The 17,343-nt window shown below is 40.7% G+C and overlaps 1 long non-coding RNA gene across 1 annotated transcript; it reads right to left on the bottom strand.

Moving 5' to 3' along the window:
• Positions 1-12,670: 12,670 nt before the first annotated feature.
• On the bottom strand, positions 12,671-13,555 carry LOC123485279. The gene is made up of 3 exons (XR_006658957.1): positions 13,543-13,555; positions 13,383-13,454; positions 12,671-12,831 (listed from the first exon to the last, which is right to left on the bottom strand). It is a non-coding gene; the product is annotated as an uncharacterized LOC123485279 (long non-coding RNA).
• Positions 13,556-17,343: the final 3,788 nt, after the last annotated feature.

Here is a 17,343-nt window from a genome sequence, read left to right on the forward strand (position 1 = left end):
TCCAACATTTACATTCACATTTACATGATTTAGCAGACGCTCTTATCCAGAGCGACTTACAAATTGGTGCATTCAACTTATGATCGCAAGTGGGACAACCACTTTTATTTTTATTTAATTTTTTATGGGGGGTGGGGGAAGAAGGATTACTTTTATACTATTCCAGGTATTCTTTAAAGAGGTAGGGTTTCAAGTGTCTCCGGAAGGTGGTGAGTGACTCCACTGTCCTGGTGTCGTGGGGGAGCTTGTTCCACCATTGGGGTGCCAGAGCAGCGAATAGCTTTGACTGGGCTGAGCGGGAACTGTGCTTCCGTAGAGGTAGGGGAGCTAGCAGGCCAGAGGTGGATGAACGTAGTACCCTCGTTTGGGTGTAGGGTCTGATCAGAGCCTGAAGGTAAGGAGGTGCCGTTCCCCTCACAGCTCCGTAGGCAAGCACCATGGTCTTGTAGTAGATGCGAGCCTCAACTGGAAGCCAGTGGAGTGTGCGGAGGAGCGGGGTGGCATGAGATAACTTGGGAAGGTTGAACACCAGACAGGCTGCAGCGTTCTGGATAAGTTGAAGGGGTTTAATGGCACAGGCAGGGAGCCCAGCCAACAGCGAGTTGCAGTAATCCAGACGGGAGATGACAAGTGCCTGGATTAGGACCTGTGCCGCTTTCTGTGTAAGGTAGGGTCGTACTCTGCGAATGTTGTAGAGCATGAACCTGCAGGATCGGGTCACCGCTTTGATGTTAGCGGAGAACAACAGGGTATAGTCCAGGGTCACGCCAGGGTTCTTTGCACTCTGGGAGGAGGACACAATGGAGTTGTCAACCGTGATGGCGAGATCATGGAGCGGGCAGTCCTTCCCCGGGAGGAAGAGCAGCTCCGTCTTGCCGAGGTTCAGCTTGAGGGGGTGATCCGACAACCCCAGTTGTAACTAACCTGATTCAGCTTATCAACCAGCTAATTATTGAATCAGATGCGCTAGATTAGGGTTTGAGTGAAAACCTACAGGATGTTAGGTTTCCACGAACAGGGTAAGAGAGCCCTGTCCTAGGCAATAGATCTCAAAGCAGCATCCCCGCTAAACCTTTTGGAAATGGCAAGTTCACTTTCTCATCCATAAACACAGTCAAGTGCAAATACGGTTCACCAGCTCAAATCAGCAGGATGTGGGGCATTGTTATTAGGAAGGACGTCTACCATGGATGGATTGCTAAAATAATGATTATGATCACACTTTATCAATTTAAATATTATGGGGAGACCTATAGGCCTACATTTGGCAGCCACGCACGAGTTATCAGTGTAGCCTATTATTGTCTAGACATGCCGTTGAAATATCTTCACGCTTACAATAAAATCTTCCAGGCATCCGTCATAAGATTCAATTCATTAAAAAAAGATTAATTTAAAAGAACAGGGGGCAGTTTGGAAAAACTCATCCTGTGTGAATCGTCCTCTGGAATAATGCACATGCTTGGATAATAAGTACAAAACCAACGTCTCTAGTAATACCCGCACGAATAGGGCTATATTATGGTATAGAATAGGCTTTTCAGAGTAGAGTGCGCCGCATCATCCCATGGGATATCACTGAAATATTCTACTTCCTACACATCTTCTTTCTATAGTCAAACAAAATAGGCATTTTACAGGCAAATAGGCAGCATCATGCTCATGTCAGTATTCTAGAATGCAAATGTAGTCTTCCTAGTAGGACTGCAATAATGAGATGGTGTGTATGTGTGTGCGCATTCGTTTCAGCGTGTTTTGGGAGTTGAGCAAGAGTCGACTCCTTTCGACTCCAATCACAGGAGTCGGAGTCGACTCCAAAAATCCTGGAGTTGTGCACCACTACTCACAGGCACAAAAATGACTCAGTCACTTTACCATGGTAACCTCCCGCCTTTAAAGGGGCAGGTGACATTTTTTGTCTCATCTGTGATATTTTGGATAAAAGACTCAGGTCAGAAATGTTTTAATGAAATTAAACAGTATACCATATTACTTCTTACTAGTAATACATTTATTGTTTTAGAAACATCACAAAGCATGCTCATCCTTTATTTTGGCTGGTAAAAAATCTGATTGGCTGGTAGATTTTCTTTTGGGGGGGAATATGTTTCTAAACACTTCTACGTGAATGTGGATGCTATGAATGAATGTGGATAATACTGAATGAATCGTGAATAATGATGAGTGAGAAAGTTATAAATGCACAAATATCATACCCCCAAGAATCTACAGTCTCTTCCTTTCTGGTTAGAATTTCCACGACAGGGTCCACCACCCTGCAGCACCCCAACCCAACACATCCCACTCAGCTTTAGGATCTTAGTGAAACATTCATTATTGGTTTCAGTTGTGTTAGGCCAATGCCAGAGTGACAACCAACCATATGTAAGGGCCAGGACTGAGCAGCCTAGCAGCTAGTGATTGCCTAAATAAGTATCTCCACTGACGTGGACATGTTTTCAATACAGACTCTTTCGTCGTACAGTATTCCATATAAGGCATCCAGACCTTATGAAAGTTGCACAGTATACCTTTAATCTGGTAATAAATAAAATCTAGTGATACATAACTTAACATTTCTGCCATCCATTGTGACATTGTTGGAGGATAACCAACCTTCCAATTAATGGCAATGCATTTCGTAGCCGCTATAAATGCTAGGTTACGCAGTTTCTTCTGATAACAGTCTCCAGTATCAACATTCCCAAGCAAACAAAAACAGGGAGAAGGGAGAATCTGTAGACATGCTGAGATAAAATAACTTACATCTTTTCCAGTCTTTATGAAGTCATTTCAATAAAAATAATGTATTACAATGTAGATATTATTTGTTTATCGTCCCATAATTTTGAATCAAAGGTGACCTAATTATTTGTTTGTTAAAAGCAACAACACCATTATGTATAAATGCCTTTATAGTGCATTGTAGAGATGAGCAGTAGATAAGTTCACAACCAGAAAACAGAAAACGAATTGCAAAAGTTGGGTCTTGATGGGGAAATCATGTTTGACAAGGAAGTGGTAGCTGACAATCTCGATACCTTTTTCACAACAGTTGCCTAACATTTGGTTGAGAAGTGTGTGTTTTGGAGTGTCAGTGTAGTATGTGTGAGTGTGTATGTGTGGTGTGTGTGTGTGTGTGTGTGTGTGTGTGTGTGTGTGTGTGTGTGTGTGTGTGTGTGTGTGTGTGTGTGTGTGTGTGTGTGTGTGTGTGTGTGTGTGTGTGTGTGTGTGTGTGTGTGTGTGTGTGTGTGTGTGTTTTGGAGTGTCAGTGTAGTATGTGTGAGTGTGTGGTTAGAGTCCAGTGAGTGTATATCGAGCCTGTGCAAGACAGTCAGTGCAAAAAATAAGAATAAATCAGAATAAAATAAAGGGTCAATGCAAATAGTCCAGGTAGCCATTTGATTAACTGTTAACTGCAATATTATGGCTTAGGGGTAGAAGCTGTTAAGGAGCCTTTTGGCCCCAGACTTGGCGCTCCGGGACTGCTTACTGTGCGGTAGCAGAGACAACAGTCTATGACTTGGGTGGCTGTGACAATTTTTAGGGCCTTCCTCTGACACCGCCTGGTATAGAGCTTGAAGAATATTGAAAAGAATAATGGGCAAATGTTGCACAATCCAGGTGTGGAAAGCTCTTAGAGACTTACCCAGAAAGACTCACAGCTGTAATCGCTGCCAAAGGTGCGTCTACAAAGTATTGACTCAAGGGTGTGAATACTTATGTAAATGAGATATTTCTGTATTTAATTTTCAATAAATTTGCAAACATTTCTTAAAACATGTTTTCGCTTTTCATTATGGGGTATTGTGTTTAGCTGGGTCAGAGAAAAATATATATTTAATCCATTTTGAATTCAGGCAGTAACACAACAAAATGTGGAAAAAGTCAAGGGGTATGAATACTTTCTGAAGACACTGTAGACAAGGATGGGGGCTTGGGGTTTTGATGGGAAAGGTCTAGACTTTACAGTGAAGGACCATGGTTAGCAGGGTTGACCTTCATTCCATTTCAACTCAATTAACTCTGAAAATGAAGTCAAATGCAGTTAATGAGTTCACTCAGTTCAGGAAACAACAATATCATTGAATTGCATTAGCTACGTTTTCAAATGTCCAATTACTAAATTCGCTGAGCTGAGCCAGACTGGAATGGAATCAGAGTTGTGCAGGCAGATCACCCGTGATACAAGTCAGTATTCGACGTCAATCTATGGCTGAGAATGTTGGGAGATGACGTGGAAACCGGCCACTAGGGGCAACAGTGAGCGCTGTTACCTTTAAGTAAGTTTCGGGTTTTGCTAGAACATTGTGGATGGGGATAAGCATCTGCCTCTGATTCCAAAGGTTTCATGGTTGAATCCAGCGATAGAAAGTAGTTTTTGATATTCTTGTTTTAAGCCTATCCCAAACCTTACCCTTACCTTAACCATTCGGAGTTAATGCCTAACCTTAACATTTCGGAGTTCATACCTAAACTTAACCCTAACCTTATAATCCAGAGTTAACGCCTAAACTTAACCTTAAACACTTTGAAATGTTACGTTTGGAACAACTTTGAAATTTGAAGTTTGAGAAACATGGATGAACGTCTAATTCTGATGTGAGACTGTGAGACCTTGTAGGAATTTAGATCCTAGCTGATAGATTTGTGGATCCAGGAACATAAATTGGGATATGGCTCCCTCTACTGGTGCTTTTCCATATATAATTACCACCACGCCAGGGTGTCAACTGTGTTTTATGTTAATGTCAGCTCTAAAGACTTATGGCGAGGGAATCAACAACCTCTGCATCATTCAAGTCTGTTGCATTGTGAGAAGGTGTTAAAGTTCACAGTTAGCCATTGTTATGTAAATGACAGGTGAAAAGAACACAGGGCCTTGCCTTGGCCCGAAGTGAGAGCAGGTCTGCCGGAGCGATGGATAAAACACTATGGTGTAAATCTTGTATGGAAATGCACCATTAGAAGCTGGATGTAGAAACCAATGGTAGAAACTCTGGATGGTCGTGTTTGTGAGGCACCATCTTTTACTTGAGCATAATTTAGGTCACTGTAAACAAGGGCAACAAAGCCCAAATCCAATGATAATCAAACAGAAAGAAAGAAGCAAACATTATTTTTTATCCCCACCAGTGACTACGCTTTTCCACTTGTGCTCTGACTAGCTATCCCCCTTTCCCTTTCTTTAAATTTTCTCACCTAAATTCTTGGGTAGTCCCATCTATGCAAATGGTGTGTCCGCCAGCTAGTGGTGTTTTTCAGTATGACATGACTGGAGTCCTGTCTACCTCTGTAAGCTTGCTACTGTGTTTCTCACTCAAGGTAAGCACTTTATCACATTTCTATGTCTGAAGGAACTTGATAAATTCAAGTAAGGTCATTCTGAGCAAGTTACAGAGCCCGGGAGTTGACACAAATTAGATTTTATTTGAAATTGTGCCCATGTAATATAGAACGTGCCCATTAATTACTGAAACAAGCTCACAAATTGATATAAAACATGCCCACCAAATATAAAACATGCTCACGAATTTCTACAAAACGAGCACAAATTGATATAAAAGATGGCCACAAATTATGAAACGAGCTCACGAATTGTAAAATGTCCCCATACTTTTATATACATCCACTATACTTTTAGCTTTGGATGTTATGATGAAATTCCCTGGAGGTCGGGGCCCACAGGGCAGGTGCCCTGCGTGCCCGTTCGGTAATCTGGCCCTAATCATCAAGTTAAACCATAGGTATTGTTGTTACACATCCTCACACTGTCTTGGAGGATAAAACTGAGACTGTAGCCAGCTTCCATTTCACCTCATTTTATTGTCCAAAGAATGTTCTCATAGTCCATAAGTATTGGATGAAAATCCACAATGTTGGTGCCATACAGGAGCACTGACCAATCTGGCTCCAAAAGAAGACTGCTGGTTTTGAGGATGGTGTAGAGGTCAGTAGTTTCAGTAGACCACTGTTGGGCTGGTAGATCAGATATGCGCTTTGAGGCAAGGTCATTTAGTGCTTTGAATGTGGTTGATATCGCCTTATAGTGGATTCAGGACTTGGACAAGGAGTCAATGCAGCTTAAAGATCCATTTACATTGGGGTTTGGATGATAGGGTCAAATTTCTTAGAACGAGCGAGTTCTGAAAATATTGGAGTTTGGGGACTGGAGGGGATACAGTGGGGGAAAAAAGTATTTAGTCAGCCACCAATTGTGCAAGTTCTCCCACTTAAAAAGATGAGAGAGGCCTGTAATTTTCATCGTAGGTACACGTCAACTATGACAGACAAATTGAGGAAAAAAATTCCAGAAAATCACATTGTAGGATTTTTAATGAATTTATTTGCAAATCATGGTGGAAAGTAAGTATTTGGTCACCTACAAACAAGCAAGATTTTTGGCTCTCACAGACCTGTAACTTCTTCTTTAAGAGGCTCCTCTGTCCTCCACTTGTTACCTGTATTAATGGCACCTGTTTGAACTTGTTATCAGTATAAAAGACACCTGTCCACAACCTCAAACAGTCACACTCCAAACTCCACTATGGCCAAGACCAAAGAGCTGTCAAAGGACACCAGAAACAAAATTGTAGACCTGCACCAGGCTGGGAAGACTGAATCTGCAATAGGTAAGCAGCTTGGTTTGAAGAAATCAACTGTGGGAGCAATTATTAGGAAATGGAAGACATACAAGACCACTGATAATCTCCCTCGATCTGGGGCTCCACGCAAGATCTCACCCCGTGGGGTCAAAATGATCACAAGAACGGTGAGTAAAAATCCCAGAACCACACCTAGTGAATGACCTGCAGAGAGCTGGGACCAAAGTAACAAAGCCTACCATCAGTAACACACTACGCCGCCAGGGACTCAAATCCTGCAGTGCAAGACGTGTCCCCCTGCTTAAGCCAGTAAATGTCCAGGCCCGTCTGAAGTTTGCTAGAGCGCATTTGGATGATCCAGAAGAGGATTGGGAGAATGTCATATGGTCAGATGAAACCAAAATATAACTTTTTGGTAAAAACTCAACTCGTCGTGTTTGGAGGACAAAGAATGCTGAGTTGTATCCAAAGAACACAATACCTACTGTGAAGCATGGGGGTGGAAACATCATGCTTTGGGGCTGTTTTTCTGCAAAGGGACCAGGACGACTGATCCGTGTAAAGGAAAGAATGAATGGGGCCATGTATCGTGAGATTTTGAGTGAAAACCTCGTTCCATCAGCAAGGGCATTGAAGATGAAACGTGGCTGGGTCTTTCAGCATGACAATGATCCCAAACACACCGCCCGGGCAACGAAGGAGTGGCTTCGTAAGAAGCATTTCAAGGTCCTGGAGTGGCCTAGCCAGTCTCCAGATCTCAACCCCATAGAAAATCTTTGGAGGGAGTTGAAAGTCTGTGTTGCCCAGCGACAGCCCCAAAACATCACTGCTCTAGAGGAGATCTGCATGGAGGAATGGGCCAAAATACCTGCAACAGTGTGTGAAAACCTTGTGAAGACTTACAGAAAACGTTTGACCCGTGTCATTGCCAACAAAGGGTATATAACAAAGTATTGAGAAACTTTTGTTATTGACCAAACACTTATTTTCCACCATAATTTGCAAATAAATTCATTAAATATCCTACAATGTGATTTTCTGGATTTTTTTTCTCATTTTGTCTGTCATAGTTGACGTGTACCTATGATGAAAATTACAGGCCTCTCTCATCTTTTTAAGTGGGAGAACTTGCACAATTGGTGGCTGACTAAATACTTTTTTCCCCCAGTGTAATAGTAAAGTTGGGAAATGTGCAAATATTTAGATACAAATATATAGTCAAGTTGGGGATTATTTAGATATTCCTGTTGAAAAATAGAAAAGACAGAAAGATAGAATGTTACAGTATATTAAATTCATCCCACTGGGCCAAAACTGGTTGAATCAACGTTGTTTCCACATCATTTCAACAACAAAAAAATCTATGTGATGACGGTGAACCTGATTACATTTTCAAGAAGTAATCAACGTAAGTTAATGTCGTCCATTTTTGGTTGATTTCACATTTTGGTTGATTTCCCAAATGTAAATCAAAACTAGACATTGAACTGACGTCTGTGCCCAGTGGGATTGGATTTCTGTAATCATATCAACTCATTTGTCATACTTCTTCCACTCATCCAGAGAGAATGTACCTTGCTTTGAGGTTAAGCTTTGAGATGACCTCCCTCAAGGATTCTCGCTCTTTCTTCGGAGCAAATTTGTCCCACATTTTAGCAAAGTCGCTATAGGTGGCCATATTTTTCAAGATATTGCGACCATGATGCCTGTGGACAAAGATATTTATATCATCTTAAACGTGCGACAGATCAAACAATTTCTGCTGTCTGTGATTAAAAACAGTACACAATTGATGGCAACCTGAGAAAAACTATCCCATCAAAATAAGACATTAGGTAGAATTTGCAAGAGGGTCGGTTTGAGTAATGCACTGCATTACCTGATCTACAAATCATCTCAACTATCTAACAACTGGTCATTAACCGTTCGTTATTATAAAAATCTTAGCGAATCTGCACAGCGCTTGGCTCAGGCCAACCATTGTGTTCAAGTAGGGTTGTTTTCATTAGGCACCAAATAAAAGGAAGGAAACTGAATCAGGTACTGACTATTTTTTCCATTGCTAAATGTTTTAAAAAGTTTTGTGCCCTAACAAACACAACCCAAATGGCAACTATGTTGATAATCAGTTTGGGGTCACCCAGGTCATCCAAGTGTTGTCTACAGTTGTGTGGTTATTTTGTCTGGTTGGTGTCTGGTTGTTGTGTCTGAAGATTGACTGTGTTCAATTTGTAAAGTGTATTAGGATCTGTTTGATGTTTGAAAGGGGTTGACATAAAGACTTTCTGTCTTTAAATGAAAAGCAAAAAGGAAAAATTATATCCACAAATAGGTGCAACGTGACATAAGAAGTCAAAGTCCAGGCACTCGTGTGGGTTTTAAAGGTAAAAGCTTTTGGCAAAAGCCTTTGGCTAGGCTAAGCCTTTGGCTTTTTTAACTTTCAAACCCACATGAGTGCCTGGACTTGGATTATTCTATGCCAAGTAGCATCTATTTGTGTTTATAATTTTTCCTTTTGGTTTTCAATTACTATTCCCCTCCAAGAGCACCTGTGGTTGTTTTGGAATAGCGCTTCCGCTACTTCATGTTCTTCAAGACGTTCTGTCTTTAGATGGGTTTAGTTGAGGCCACAATTCAATCCATGGCACCCTTTAGCGTAGATGCTCTAGACAGCTGACAATGTGGCTTTTAAAGGCAATTTCAATTCGTAATCGTGGTAAACGCTGCAGATGTCGACTCAAGTATAAATAACCTTTAAAAGCTGCATTGTCGGTGGTCTAGTGCTATAGCGTGCCATGGATTGAATCCCAGCCTTAGTTTAAGCCGGCCATTATGTTTAAGCAAGCAACTATACAGGATGAACTTCCCACCTGACTTCCTGTGCAGGGTCCACAGCCAGTTTACTGACGGCAATCAAGAAACGGTCAGTGAGTTCTTTCTTCCCTGACAGGAGACGAGCCGCCCCAATGACCTCAGCCAGTCTCTCCAGGTGCTGAGCAGTGCAGCATCTCACCGCAGTGTTACGGTGGCTGAGGAAGGACAAACAGAGAACATCAGTGACAGGTCATAGAGATATATGAGTTAGGAGACAAATGATAATGGTTTGTATTGATGAAGTCTCATCGATGGATCAAAATGTTCAGTAACACTTTATATTAAGGTCCCTTAATAAACCATTTATAAACTGTTTGTAAAGTTTACTTACCATTTATTAATCATTATTCCTACATTTGTAAATGTCAATAAGAAATCTATAAATAGTTATTGACACATTTATAAACATTATTTTAAATGATTTATTAATGATTTATAAGGTCATTAATAAGGTGTTTGATTATAGTATGTACACAATTTGTAAATGATTAATAATGTACTACTAATGTACTATAAACCAGTTATAAAGGAGTTATTGTCAACTCATAAGATTATTTATAAGGCATTTGTTAATGGTTGATTAATGGTTTGACTTACCATTTATATACATATTTATAAATGTCATGAAGGGTGTATTTATTCATTGTTAATGAGTGCATTTATAAATGTGAGTACATGCACTTACTAATACCTCAGTGTCTCACTAATACCCCCTAATCTAAAGTGTTCACTATATATACTTTATAAAGTATGAAAATGTATGCACTCACTAACTGTAAATCGCTCTGGATAATAAATGACTAAAATGTAAATGTAAATTAATGTTTATAAATGACTTGTAATTCCCCATAAGCTGGTCACATCAGTAGACAGTACCTCTCCACCAATGGCAAAAAATAACCTAAATCATGGAATAGTAAAAGAAGTACACAACACAAGGAAGTATAAGACAAAATGGATTCCATTAAAATTTGACGTCTAGCATTGGGGTGAGTTGCTGCCAGAAGTGTTGTGGAATCTAATAAGCTACTTTAGCATGCTAGTAACCTAGCATGCTGATGAAAAAGGCAGTTAATTAAAAACTAGCAGTATTTTATTTCAATCTTCTTGATTTCGAGGCTTGGATAATGGGACAATTAGGAATACAGCGACACCTTCCATCCCTGGATTGAGATAACGTTTTCAAGCCATATCCCTTTTCCGTCACCACAGTGAAAACATATTGGCATAGGACCGTTTCGACTTGATGGCAGATTGAACTTGAAGTCGAGCTTTGGCTAACTAAGCCCAGTAACATAACTAAACTCAAAATATGCTATTCTGTTATTTTGAAAGACATTTTTTTTATAAAAATTAAGACCTGCCTAAATAAAAAAACAAAAAAAAATTGTGATGGTGTATATTAAATTGATTTACTTTGACGTGTGGTAGTATTTGATATACAGTTGAAGTTGGAAGTTTACATACACTTAGGTTGGAGTCATTCAAACTAATTTTTCAACCACTCCACAAATGTCTTGTTAACAAACTATAGTTTTGGCAAGTCGGTTAGGACATCTACTTTGTGCATGACACAAGTAATTTTTCCAACAATTGTTTACAGACAGATTATTTCACTTATAATTCACTGTATCACAATTCCAGTGGGTCAGAAGTTTACATACCTGGATTGACTGTGCCTTTAAACAGCTTGGAAAATTCCAGAAAAGGATGTCATGGCTTTAGAAGCTTCTGATAGGCTAATTGACATCATTTGAGTCAATTGGAGGTGTACCTGTGGATGTATTTCAAGGCCTACCTTCAAACTCAGTGCCTCTTTGCTGGACATCATGGGAAAATCAAAATAAATCAGCCAAGACCTCAGAAGAAAAGAAAATTGCATCCTTGGGAGCAATATTCAAACGCCTGAAGGTACCACGTTCATCTGTACAAACAATAGTACGCAAGTATTAACACCATGGGACCACGCAGCCGTCATACCGCTCAGGAAGGAGACGCGTTCTGTCTCCTAGAGATGAACGTACTTTGGTGCGGAAAGTGCAAATCAATCCCAGAACAACAGCAAAGGACCTTGTGAAGATTCTGGAGGAAACAGGTACAAAAGTATCTATATCCACAGTAAAACGAGTCCTATATCGACATAACCTGAAAGGCCGCTCAGCAAGGAAGAAGCCACTGCTCCAAAACCACCATAAAAAAGTCAGACTACGGTTTGCAACTGCACATGGGGACAAAGATCGTACTTTTTGGAGAAATGTCCTCTGGTCTGATGAAACAAAAATATAACTGTTTGGCCATAATGACCATCGTTATGTTTGGAGGAAAAGGGGGGACGCTTGCAAGCCGAAGAACACCAACAACATCTCAAGACATCAGTCAGGAAGTTAAAGCTTGGTCGCAAATGGGTCTTCGAAATGGACAATGACCCCAAGCATACTTCCAAAATTGTGGCAAAATGGCTTAAGGACAACAATGTCAAGGTATTGGAGTGGCCATCACAAAGCCCTGACCTCAATCCTATAGAATATTTGTGGGCAGAACTGAAAAAGCGTGTGCGAGCAAGGAGGCCTACAAACCTGACTCAGTTACACCAGCTCTGTCAGGAGGAATGGGCCAAAATTCACCCAAATTATTGTGGGAAGCTTGTGGAAGGCTACCCGAAACGTTAAAACAATTTAAAGGCAATACACTCAATTAGTATTTGGTACGATCTAAACTTCTGACCCACTGGGAATGTGATGAAATAAATGAAAGCTGAAATAAATCATTCTCTCAACTATTATTCTGACATTTCACATTCTTAAAATAAAAGGGTGATCCTAACTGACCTAAGACAGGGAATTTTTACTAGGATTAAATGTCAAGAATTGTAAAAAACTGAGTTTAAATGTATTTGGCTAAGGTGTATTTAAACTTCTGACTTCAACTGTATATATGAAACATTCATAAGAACTTCAAATAAAGCAGAACCGAGTTCTCTCAGGAACCTTAAGAACTAAGGAATAACCATTTAAGAACCTTAATTTCTCCAATGTAATACAGGCTAAGAAACCCAAGATCACAAAGAAAACAAAAGTGACATTCAGTTGCTAGCTACTATATAAGAAATGAAAATCTGGATAGAGCAGAACCCTAGTCTACACTTATTTTCTCTGATCTGCAATTATTCTGTTGTTTACATAGGACTTCACCGCTCTCCAGTCCCTGTTTACTAGTGCTTGGGGAGAAGCAGCAATGCATTTCTCACAGTCTTGTTTTCCAGGCGTTTTTCCCATTCGGATAAAATTCATCAAGGAATCTTCAACTGCATCCACCTCTATTGTCGACCAATACCCTTTTGTTCCTTTGGCACCTTTGGAAAGAGATTGCATTATACATGACTACATTATGCCACACATTTTTTTATTTTTTATTAAAAGGTTGACTACAATGAACTTGAACCTCTCTTTCTATTAACTCTACAAGGTTGCAGATATATATTCAGAGTGTGATGAAGTTAAGCTAACAATCCTAACTAAATAACTACATAGATAAGCGTGTGAGAGAAGAATGTGCAATGCTGATATCAAGGCAGACTCAATCTGTATGGAATCTAAGCCCAACAATCTGTTTGCAATGTAAACCTTCTAATAAAAGCAATAAGTATTCAATCAAGTTCCCTACCTCCAAGAAAAACAATATAAAGTGTGGTAATCCTTCTGTGTTATCATCTATCCTGACACACTAATTCCAGATCTAATGTCTTGACTTGTGTACAATCCAAACTCAACCGTTCTGTGCTGGCATGGTTGGAAATACACTAACTGATGAAGACAGAATTGATCTGGACCAGCACAGTACAGCCATAAGTTGACACTACAGAGTGAAAATGCACTGAATGAAGGCAGCAGGAAACATGCTTACCGTGTGAGCCTCTCTTTTGTCCCAGCTTTCCCTTGGTCATTGGCTGTTTGGCCCGAATTGCTGACATCTCTCCTGGAAAATATCAGTGGAAAACATGTCATTTTTGAACAGTACATTGTAATTAAGAATAGGTCCATGTGTATATAAGGTATAGGCATACCTGTCAGATTTCCTTTATAGGATTTTTCAGACGACTCCTCTCTCTCAGAGTCACTCTCTGATGCGCAATCAGTGGCTGCAGCATCCATTTCTTCAGACATAACAGTTTGTAAAAGACAGCCAAAGGAAGAATGGTAAATTGAGGCAAGTTAAATCAGTGCATAACAAATAAGAGTCAGCATTTTTTGCCAGAGTGAAAATGCACTGAATGAAGGCAGCAGGAAATATGCTTACCGTGTGGGCCTCTCTTTTGTCCCAGCTTTTCCTTGGTCATTGGCCTTTTGGCCTGAATTGCTGACATCTCTCCTGGAAAATATCAGTGGAAAACATGTCATTTTTGAACAGTACATTGTAATTAAGAATAGGTCCATGTGTATATATAAGGTATAGGCATACCTGTCAGATTTCCTTTATAGCATTTTTCAGACGACTCCTCTCTCTCAGAGTCACTCTCTGATGCGCAATCAGTGGCTGCAGCAGTGGCGGCTCCTGAAAAAATTCTCAGGAGGGGCAATTTTTCTGATGATTTAGGTGACCTACACACGTGCACGAGTCCGTGCACGCGATTCCAGATATCTTTACCTCTGAATAAACTGCCTTTATTATACCATATCCACCCTGTCCAAAGTCTCTACTTGGTCTCAGTTCTCCAGTAAACTTGTGATTATCAACAGTACACAACGGTAACAAACAATTGGGGGAACTCACGGGGCAGATAGTAACCACTTAAAAGGAAGCGATTCCCAAACCTTCCATAACAAAGCCATCACCTACAGAGAGATGAACTTGGAGAAGAGTCCCCTAAGTAAGCTTGTCCTGGGCCTCTGTTCACAAACACAAACAGACCCCACACAGCCCCAGGAAACAACAACAACAACAACAACAACACAATTAGACCCAACCAAATCATGAGAAAACAAAAAGAGAATTACTTGACACATTGGAAAGAACAAACAAAAAAACAGAGCAAACTAGAATGCTATTTGGCCCTAAACAGAGAGTACACAGTGGCAGAATACCTGACCACTGTGACTGACCCAAACTTAATGAAAGCTTTGACTATGTACAGACTCAGTGACCATAGCCTTGCTATTGAGAAAGGCCGCCGTAGGCAGACCTGGCTCTCAAGAGAAGACAGGCTATGTGCACACTGCCCACAAAATGAGGTGGAAACTGAGCTGCACTTCCTAACCTCCTGCCAAATGTATGACCATATTAGAGACACATATTTCCCTCAGATTACAGCGATCCACAAAGAATTCGAAAACAAACCCAATTTTGATAAACTCCCCTTATCTACTGGGTGAAAAACCACAGTGTGCCATCACAGCTGCAAGATTTGTGACCTGTTGCCACAAGAAAAGGGCAACCAGTGAAGAACAAACACCATTGTAAATACAACCCATATTTATGTTTATTTATTTTCCCATTTGTACTTTAACTATTTGCACATTGTAACAACACTGTATATATACATAATATGACATTTGAAATGTCTTTATTCTTTTGAAACTTCTGAGTGTAATGTTTACTGTTAATATTTATTGTTTATTTCACTTTTGTTTACTATCTACTTCCCTTGCTTTGGCAATGTTAACACATGTTTCCCATGCCAATAAAGCCCTTAAATTGAATTGAATTGATAGTAAGGTCGTAATGACACAGAAAGCAGTTCAATGTCGGGGTACAGAGTCGCTCTCTTACCAGGATCGCGGTCCGCTCTGACCAGGGTGAAGGTGGCGGCTCCACTTCTCTGTCCGGGACTCATCCAGCCAAGTCTCCCAGCTGTATTGGGATTCAGCTGCCAGCAGCGTTTTCATTATTTAGTCCGTTCGTAGCGGGTATGTACACGATCAACAAGATCAGTCCAAAACCAACCACTGGAAATCCATGGTTGGCAGAATGTTTGTAAACTAAGTCTACAAATTAAAAACATAAAATAACGCCGCACTGCAGGTCGCAACAGAGACGCTTCTAGCCGCCATTGTCTTAGTTACGTTCAACGTTACGTCACGCATGACGAAAGCGCGTAAGTGCAAGCCCACAGACACCCATAGAGAATGTATTGAAAGCTTTGAAATGTGAAAAAAATAGATTTTACATGACAGGCTATGAGAGACTTCTGGGCGATTTTCAACTTGACTGAAATCGCCCCAAAAACGGGCGGGGCCATTTGAAGCACGACTTTAGCCTGATTTGACATTTAGTGGCTGGCAGATCAGACGTGAACACTGATAACTGCTGTTGCCGTGATATAATTGATTAGAAAAAAAATCCCTTCCTTTTCCCGTTTGGCAGTGCGTCGCCCATATCGCCCTATTGAACAAGCCGTCCCTGGGCTGCAGCATCCATTTCTTCAGACATAACAGTTTGTAAAAGACAGCCAAAGGAAGAATGGTAAATTGAGGCAAGCTAAATCTGCGCAAAACAAATCAAAGTGTAAACATTTTGCCATTAAACTAAACACTGGGGGTAAACTTACCACTGGGACTGATGGTTATTTGATCCAGAGTTTTCCCCTTGAACTCTGCCAATCTGCCCTGTTCACACGCCATCAGTATTTTACTTATTTTTGCCAACTGAAGCGTTCCCTCTGGAAGACGGTAGAACTTTCGATGAATCCGAATGTCGTGACCCAAGAAGTCAGCAAACTGGTCCTGTTCTGTATCATTGAGATTTAACACTCTGGAGAGGGTGGCAACCTGTTTTCATAGTTTAGTTGATGACAATGCTTCAGGTAACTTGGCACCACATTGTTTGGCATAGACGCGGATGCAGTCATTCCCCCGAAAATGTGTATCATATCCTGGCCTGGCAAATAAGTAGATATTACCTTCGCTCACTCCACATGAGCACCGCTCTTTGATAAGCAGCTCTAAAGATTCCACCATCACTGGAGTGAGGAATACAGGCACCTTCCTGCCACGCTTCCCACAGGTTTTGATGCATTCAAAATGCGCACAGAGCAGTCTCTCAACCTCTGTTAGCGCCACTGCAACATCTTTGTTAAGTGGGGATTTGTCCCTGGAGTGAAATGTTGCCATAGACATCTTTGACACCTCTCCCTCTCTTTTCCTGTTGAAGATAATCATCTGAGCCAGTATCACTTTTGCTAGATTGCTCCATTTTCTTGAGGTTTTCTCATCACACAGTCGGTTGTAGTATTGTTTCTGCTTTTCATCTAAGTACATGTGCATTTTTTTAACATCATCTGCTAATGGAATAAGCTGCGGAGCGTTCCATTTCTTCTGTTCAAGTGTACGATATGTAGCAGAAGAAATCATTTCATTCCAGCGAAGATGGTAGATGCCTTGGAAGTCTCGGACTAGCTTCAACTTTTCTTCATTCTGGGTAATAAGAGCTTCACCCTCCATGACGTCTGCAATTTTCTGGATGCTTTGCCCAAGCTTTGTGGCCAAGGTTGCTTTTTCAAATTTGTTTGTCTTTTCATCAAAGCCAGTCACTTCTTTGACAGCTTTTATGATGTTGTGGAAGTGTTGTGGGTTGATATAATCCTTCATCTTTTTCAGTGGTGTCACCTTTCTACCTTTAATCACGAGTCTCCCTAGTTCTCGCAAAGTTTGACGAATGTGCTGGTGTTGTGAGGGGTTCTCCCCTTTCTTGTTGTACATTTTTTCACCCAATGCCAAGATGTATCTGTCTTCTTTTACTGCATGGGCTACATCATCTTGAGCCATGTTACTCACAAGTTTCCAGACCTTCTCGCTGACTCCTTTAGCAACCGGTTGAGCACTAGCACAGAGTGCCTGTATTCTGGTTTCACCAGGCATCTCCTTACGAA

This window comes from Coregonus clupeaformis, unplaced genomic scaffold, assembly GCF_020615455.1.
Source record: "Coregonus clupeaformis isolate EN_2021a unplaced genomic scaffold, ASM2061545v1 scaf0642, whole genome shotgun sequence".
NCBI classification, from domain to species: Eukaryota; Metazoa; Chordata; class Actinopteri; order Salmoniformes; family Salmonidae; genus Coregonus; species Coregonus clupeaformis.